General features: G+C 41.1%; 1 protein-coding gene across 1 annotated transcript in view; it reads left to right on the forward strand.

Moving 5' to 3' along the window:
• Nucleotides 1–501: 501 nt before the first annotated feature.
• The window catches only part of gpr4 (G protein-coupled receptor 4), a 21,670-nt gene continuing 16,171 nt past the window's right edge, over nt 502–6,000 (forward strand). The window contains exon 1 of the mRNA XM_087796375.1: nt 502–601. The gene's annotated coding sequence lies outside the window, so the exon portion shown is untranslated. The remainder of the gene's footprint in view (nt 602–6,000) is intronic.

The following is a 6,000-nucleotide window of genomic DNA, read 5'->3' on the forward strand; positions in this document are numbered from 1 at the left end:
GGAAGTCTCCACCTCCAAGGGACTCGTTTTATAAACAAAGGGGGCGTGATTACAGCTAACTAGAGGAGGAGTGAAGCCATTATTACATCATAATGGACTATGCACTCGTAACCTCTCGTTCGCTGAGATTTCAGACGGTGGAGAACTTTATAAAGTAATAAGTTCAAAACATGGTCATGATGAGGGACTTACTGCATCTTGGAGAGAAAGACTTTAACATCTAAAAAAAAGTCAGGAGAATTGGGTTCTTTAGGTTCTTCGGGGTGATTGCGCCACCTAGTGTCTCGCTTTATCTGAATGTTAATAGTTTTTTTTTTTACTACCAAAACACTTTTCCTTATCGTCCACATCAGCTCAGTGGATCTTGATCGCTCACTTCAGCCGTCTAGGATCTCTAGATGATAACAGGATTCTTGAGTTGATCCCTCCTCCTCCATTCTCACTTTCAGCCCTCCCTCCCTCCCTCCCTCCCTCTTCTCTCCCTCTCATTCTTCAGCCTGCAGTCGCTCGGCTCGCACCTCCTCTCTGGACCTCCGGACCCTCACAGCATCTTTTTCTTTTCACTGAGGATTACACAAAAAAAAACCTCTGGAGCCTGAAAGTAAGTTTCTCCTCTTTTCTAAGAGTGTTTCAGAAACAGGAAGTGTGAGAGTCGCTCGTGTTCTTTGAGATGCTTGTCACGGCTGGACCATCAGGGTCAGTGTGTCGGAGCGTTCACATCCTGGGTCGGGTCGCGGGGCCCCTATGTGGCCCTGAACGACTTTAAATCAGAGTCTAGCTCAGCAGTTCATGTTCTTAAGGGGCCACATTATATACAGTGGCTGATCTGAGGAGCTGTACAAACAGACAAAAGAAGAACGATTTGCATGTTTTTTATGCTATTTTATTTCATGTTAAATACATATTAGTTAGTAAATAATACTAGTACGGTGGGCGAAATATTTTGAAAAAGCATTTTATTTAAAATATAAATACAACTTTGATTTAATTTATTTAAATGGAAAGCAAATACTAATGTGAAGAGAAAATAATAATAATAAAAAAACGTTATAATTAAAGCAGTAGTAGTAGTAGTAGTAGTAGTAGTAGTAGTAGTAAGGTAAGGTAAGGTAAGGCAAAACTTTATTAACCCCTCAGGAAGTCTCCTTCGGGAAATTGTTTTTTTCCAATAGCCACAGAAATACAGCAATTTTTCATGAAAAATAAAAAATAAATCAAAATAAAATAAGAACAAGAACATACAGAGAAAGAACAAGATGACACAATCTAAGTCTAAAGATAAAGACAAAGAACATTAAAATGAGCTTTAAAATGTTTCCGCTTGATCAGTTTGGTCCTTTTAGTCTGACCTCATGAGGGCCGCGTTAACACAGCCGTGGGGCCACATGTGGCTCCGGGGGCCACACTGGTGTAGCGATTGAGACTAAAAGCCAGAACGTTCGTTTTATCATTTATATCTACGTGCAAATGACAAGGAACTAAAATTTGATTTAACGTGACAAAACCTTTTTTTTTATCTTTAGTCAATCTTTGGAGATTTTAAAGATCATTTGTTTCTTTTCCCTGCACGTGTGAGCAAGTAAGTCTGACCCGGGGTCCAAACTATGGTCCCTCTTATTAAGTGTTGTGTGGCCCAGCATTGGTTCGAACCTCCTTCCTTTATCAAGACACTGATAAGGAACCCAAACACCAGTGGAAACACGCTGATGACAGGTTAACAAGAATGTCAAGAATGTAATCTTACATTTGCTGTTCATGACGTAAAGAAGAGCCGATACTTGGTCATGACTTCCTTCTGATGGGTTTGAGATTCATGTCTAGACAGACGTGAAGTGGTTTTTAAGGAGCCGTTGAACTGTTTCATGAATGGAAATTTAAAAAAGAATTTACCGAAATGAGTTTTTCTGATTTGCGTTTGAAAATAGAATTTAGCCAAAGCTTTAAAATCCGCTGGAGTCGACTGTATCCTCTCGTCCTCAGCCACCTCCGGGATCTCACTTCATACATCTTGTTTGTGGTGAAGGTTCTTGATTCTGTGTAGTTAAGTTAAAGCAAAGGATTGTGGGAGTGAGTTGGTGAAAGCAAACTCAAGTTAAAATGTGCTTTGTTTCATTGTTTTAACTGTTTTTTTAAAGCTTGTTTAAGAAATCACTGCTGAAATGCGTGGAGCTCCACAGCGCCCCCTGCCTTTGAACTTGGTCACACTAGTCTCTTATAATCCAATTGTTTTTCTGCACGTGTTCGTCGGGCTCGAGCGAGTTCCCTCCGGAGCACTTTCATCAAGATGTGATTTGGAAACTCGATCCTTCCGTTTAGTAATAATTCACTGCCCGTCCTTTGAGCAACGTGTCGGTAACTTCTGCACGACGCTGACAAAGAAGCGACGGAGGACAGAAGGCGCTTGTGTCTCAGCCCTCGCTCCAGGGACTTAAACTGCTGACAGTAAATAAATCATGGGACCGGAAAACGGCATCAGTGTATATTTACCAGCCAGAGAGTCGAGCCGCGAGCGCCGGAGCGTCGTTTTATTTCACTGGCAGCAGATGAACGTGTGGACGAGTTATGAAGTTTCATTTGTAAACAGATTTGCTGGATCAAATGATCAAGAAAAACTATTTTCTCATTTATAATCGTTTTTACTTTAAGTTTAAAATGATTTATTATAATAATAATTATTTTTTTATGCTAGAAAATGGTAAAAACTAATTCACAATCATTGGTTTAATTTACATTTGCCTGCTTTTTTTGTTTGTTTCTTTCGAAGTACATTTCTATTTCTGTTTACTTGCACTCTGACTAAATTTGGGAAGATATATTCGGACCAAACATGGGAGGATTTCGGTCGGGGATTCCTGCTCCTCGCTCGGACAGCATCCGAAAACATCGGAGATCGAAGTCCGTTTTGCTCCAAAAACAGTTGATAGGAAGATGAACGAACTGGACTTTGGACACAGTTGTTTGTGTGGAGAGTCTTACTAGTGACACCAGTACCAACCATAAACTAACATTTAGTGTAGAACAGCAGGATTTTACAGCAGGGGTAGCTTTAGCTCTCTGGTGCCATTTATGTCAGTAGTTTTTTTTACTGTAATCTTTACCATCTGTAAACCACGACACAGATTTACTGTTGTATGTCTGGAAGGAATATTCAGTCCTGAAGCTGAAAAAACACACATGGTAGATTCTCGCGGTTTTGTATAACGTTCTTTAAAGGGCAACTTAAGTGTTGATTTAAGTGTCTCTTAAATATATCTTGGACTCTATTGTATCATCAGTATGTTTCTGTTTGTACAAAACTCTCTTTTCATTGAAATATTTGCATTAGAAAATGGATTAGGCCCCGCCCACTGAAAACACTTTGTTTTTCTGGAGATGAAATCTTGTTTATCATCTGCTGGGATTAGCCAAACTTTGAGTTTGTCACCATGCATCATCAATCCAGGAAGTCTCAACCTCCAAGGGACTCATTGTATAAACAAAGCAGGGTGTGATTACAGCTGGCTGGAGGAGTGAAGCCATTATTATGTCATAATGGACTCCGCTCTCGTAACCTCTCGTTTGCTGAGATTTCTGACGGGGGAGAACTTTATACAGTAATAAGTTCAAAACATGGTCATGATGAGAGATTTACTGCATCTTGGAGGTTGAACTTAAAGGTTGAACGGCGTTTGCAAAAATCAAGCCAAAAGAACAAAACTCTGCAGCAAGCGGAAGAACAAGAGTATTTTTCTACAGATGTTTGGATTTGTTCTCAGAAATAGAAGCCCAGTCATCCAGGGGAGACTCAGAGTTGAACTCCCCGCTCAAGCACCCGGAGACATTTGGGGTGTTGCAACAGAGCCTCCTTCATCCTCCTCCTCTTCCTCCGCCGCCCGAGTTAACTCCCATTGATCGAGTGGAATTGCCTGCTGCCTGAGAGGAAACATGATTTGCAGATGATGCATTGATGTTCGCTGCCATCGATTCCTCCACCGCCGGAGCGATGAAGGCCGTAAACACCTCCAGGCCTGAACGTGAACACTTGGATGATGAAGATGCTGCTCTTGTCTCCTCCCCATGGTTTCTTCATCATTTCATAAAGATTTTTTTATGGACTCCTTCAGTCAGTCGTCAGTTTTATTGTCAGCTGTGGAACCTGGTCCTGGCAGGTCCAAAGAAGTTTGAGGTGGAATCACAGGAAGTGGTCTGCTAAGAGAAGGTGTCCAGAGAGACTTGAGGAGTCCAGTCATGTAGAATCAAATAGAAGCACTCAGAAGCTTCTCTGGTCAAATTGTGTCGGTGTCGAGTGACAGCTACCGGATCGTTGTCTCCTCAGGATGCGATCGTCGTCCGGTGAGCGTCACAGACACGCATGTCTCTCGTGAGCAAACACCACTCGCCTCTCACACCTGTGATGAATATCATCTCCTCTCTAATTCTAGGCCGACCTGCCTCCATGCGTCTGCTGATGTCATCACCGGACTATCTTTTTTGGCTCCGCAGCAGTTTTTTCGTTTCTGGAGAACTCCGAGTCATTCTTCAGTGTTAGTGTTTTAGTCGCTGGACGGTGTCGTCACAAATTTTATCTAGCACATGTTTTATATTAACAGAAGAAAAAAAACACTTCCTGAACTGAAACTAATATGTATTAATGATGGTTTCATCAATAAATAGTTGAGAAATTCAAAAACATGGGCAAAACACTGTCTTTTAACTCAAATCAAACTCACTTTCTAACTCAATAAACACACTACGACTCACTCCCTCTCAGAGAACTCATTTACACACGTGAATAACGTACATTTACAGCATTTACATTTATGCATAATTGCCAAAAACAAATATAAAGTCTTCTTCTAGGAGTTATTTACATTACTCCATTCATACAAGAATTATTTCACTGATCAACATTCGTTTTATTTAGTTTTAACAATATTTTATTTTCCTTTAAATGTTGAAATTGATTAATACAGTTTTGTGTAATAATATTGTTTTAAATGTATAGGTTTGTGTGGTTAATTAAAAATACTTGTGTCCTGCCGCAGAAGTGCATGTTTTCTTCTAATGTTCAATGCTAGCATCAGCGACATGATGGTCGTTAAAAGGTTAAACCTGGTCGACCAGCTGAGCGACTCAGGCTAATTTTTCGTTGTGTTGGATTCCGACTTGCTTGATGTCCAGGTTGACTCGTTGATGAGCAAGAACTTCTACTTAGAAGAAGAAAATACCACAAGAATAAAACAAGGTTGGAACATTAAGAAGAACAAATAGTGAGTAAATAAATTGCAGGATCCTTTAGATCTTCTCAAACATCAACCGTGTTGATGCTCTCGGGCTCTTGTTCTCCTCATGAGGACAAACTCCAGATCCTGAAGATGAATTCTAATATCATTGTGCTTCTCGCTCTCTGACGCTGGAGGTCTTCAAGGTCAAATTAAAAACAGTTCAATAAAAGATGTGCAGGAGCGTTACAGGAGCCCCTGACAGTTTTATTAGAGTCGTTTATATCCCCTTTAGAAATGGAGCCTCGGAGAGTTCCGAGCCGAGGCACCCGAGTGTGAAATAATCTGCTGGAATTAACGACCTGCTGCTTCACCTCAGATCATCGGCTGCTGCCGTCACTTCAGCTGCTTCTCCTGCTCTCGCTGGTCCGGCTGAAGATGCTGCTGCTGATGAGTTTGTCATTGCTTAAACGTGTTTAAACATCTTATTTCTTCCTGAAAGTAAGCCTTTCATGAGGGGCACAGAACCCATGATCAGTGCCGCGAGTCTTTAAAATCAGTTCATCATATGATAAAGGATACAAATTACAAATAGAACTGAATGTATGTGAAAGCAGTTCATTCATTCATTTTTCGTGTCGCTTAATCCCTTATGGGTGTCCGGTGATGCTGGAGCTTATCCCAGCTTCTAAGAGCGAGAGGCGGGGGACACCCTGGAGAGGATGCCGGTGTGTCGCAGAGCACACAAAGACACACACGCATTCCTATGGACAATTTTCCCAAGTTCCCAATCAACCTC

The sequence above is a fragment of the Callionymus lyra genome, chromosome 7, assembly GCF_982586985.1.
Source record: "Callionymus lyra chromosome 7, fCalLyr1.hap1.1, whole genome shotgun sequence".
Classification (NCBI taxonomy): Eukaryota; Metazoa; Chordata; class Actinopteri; order Syngnathiformes; family Callionymidae; genus Callionymus; species Callionymus lyra.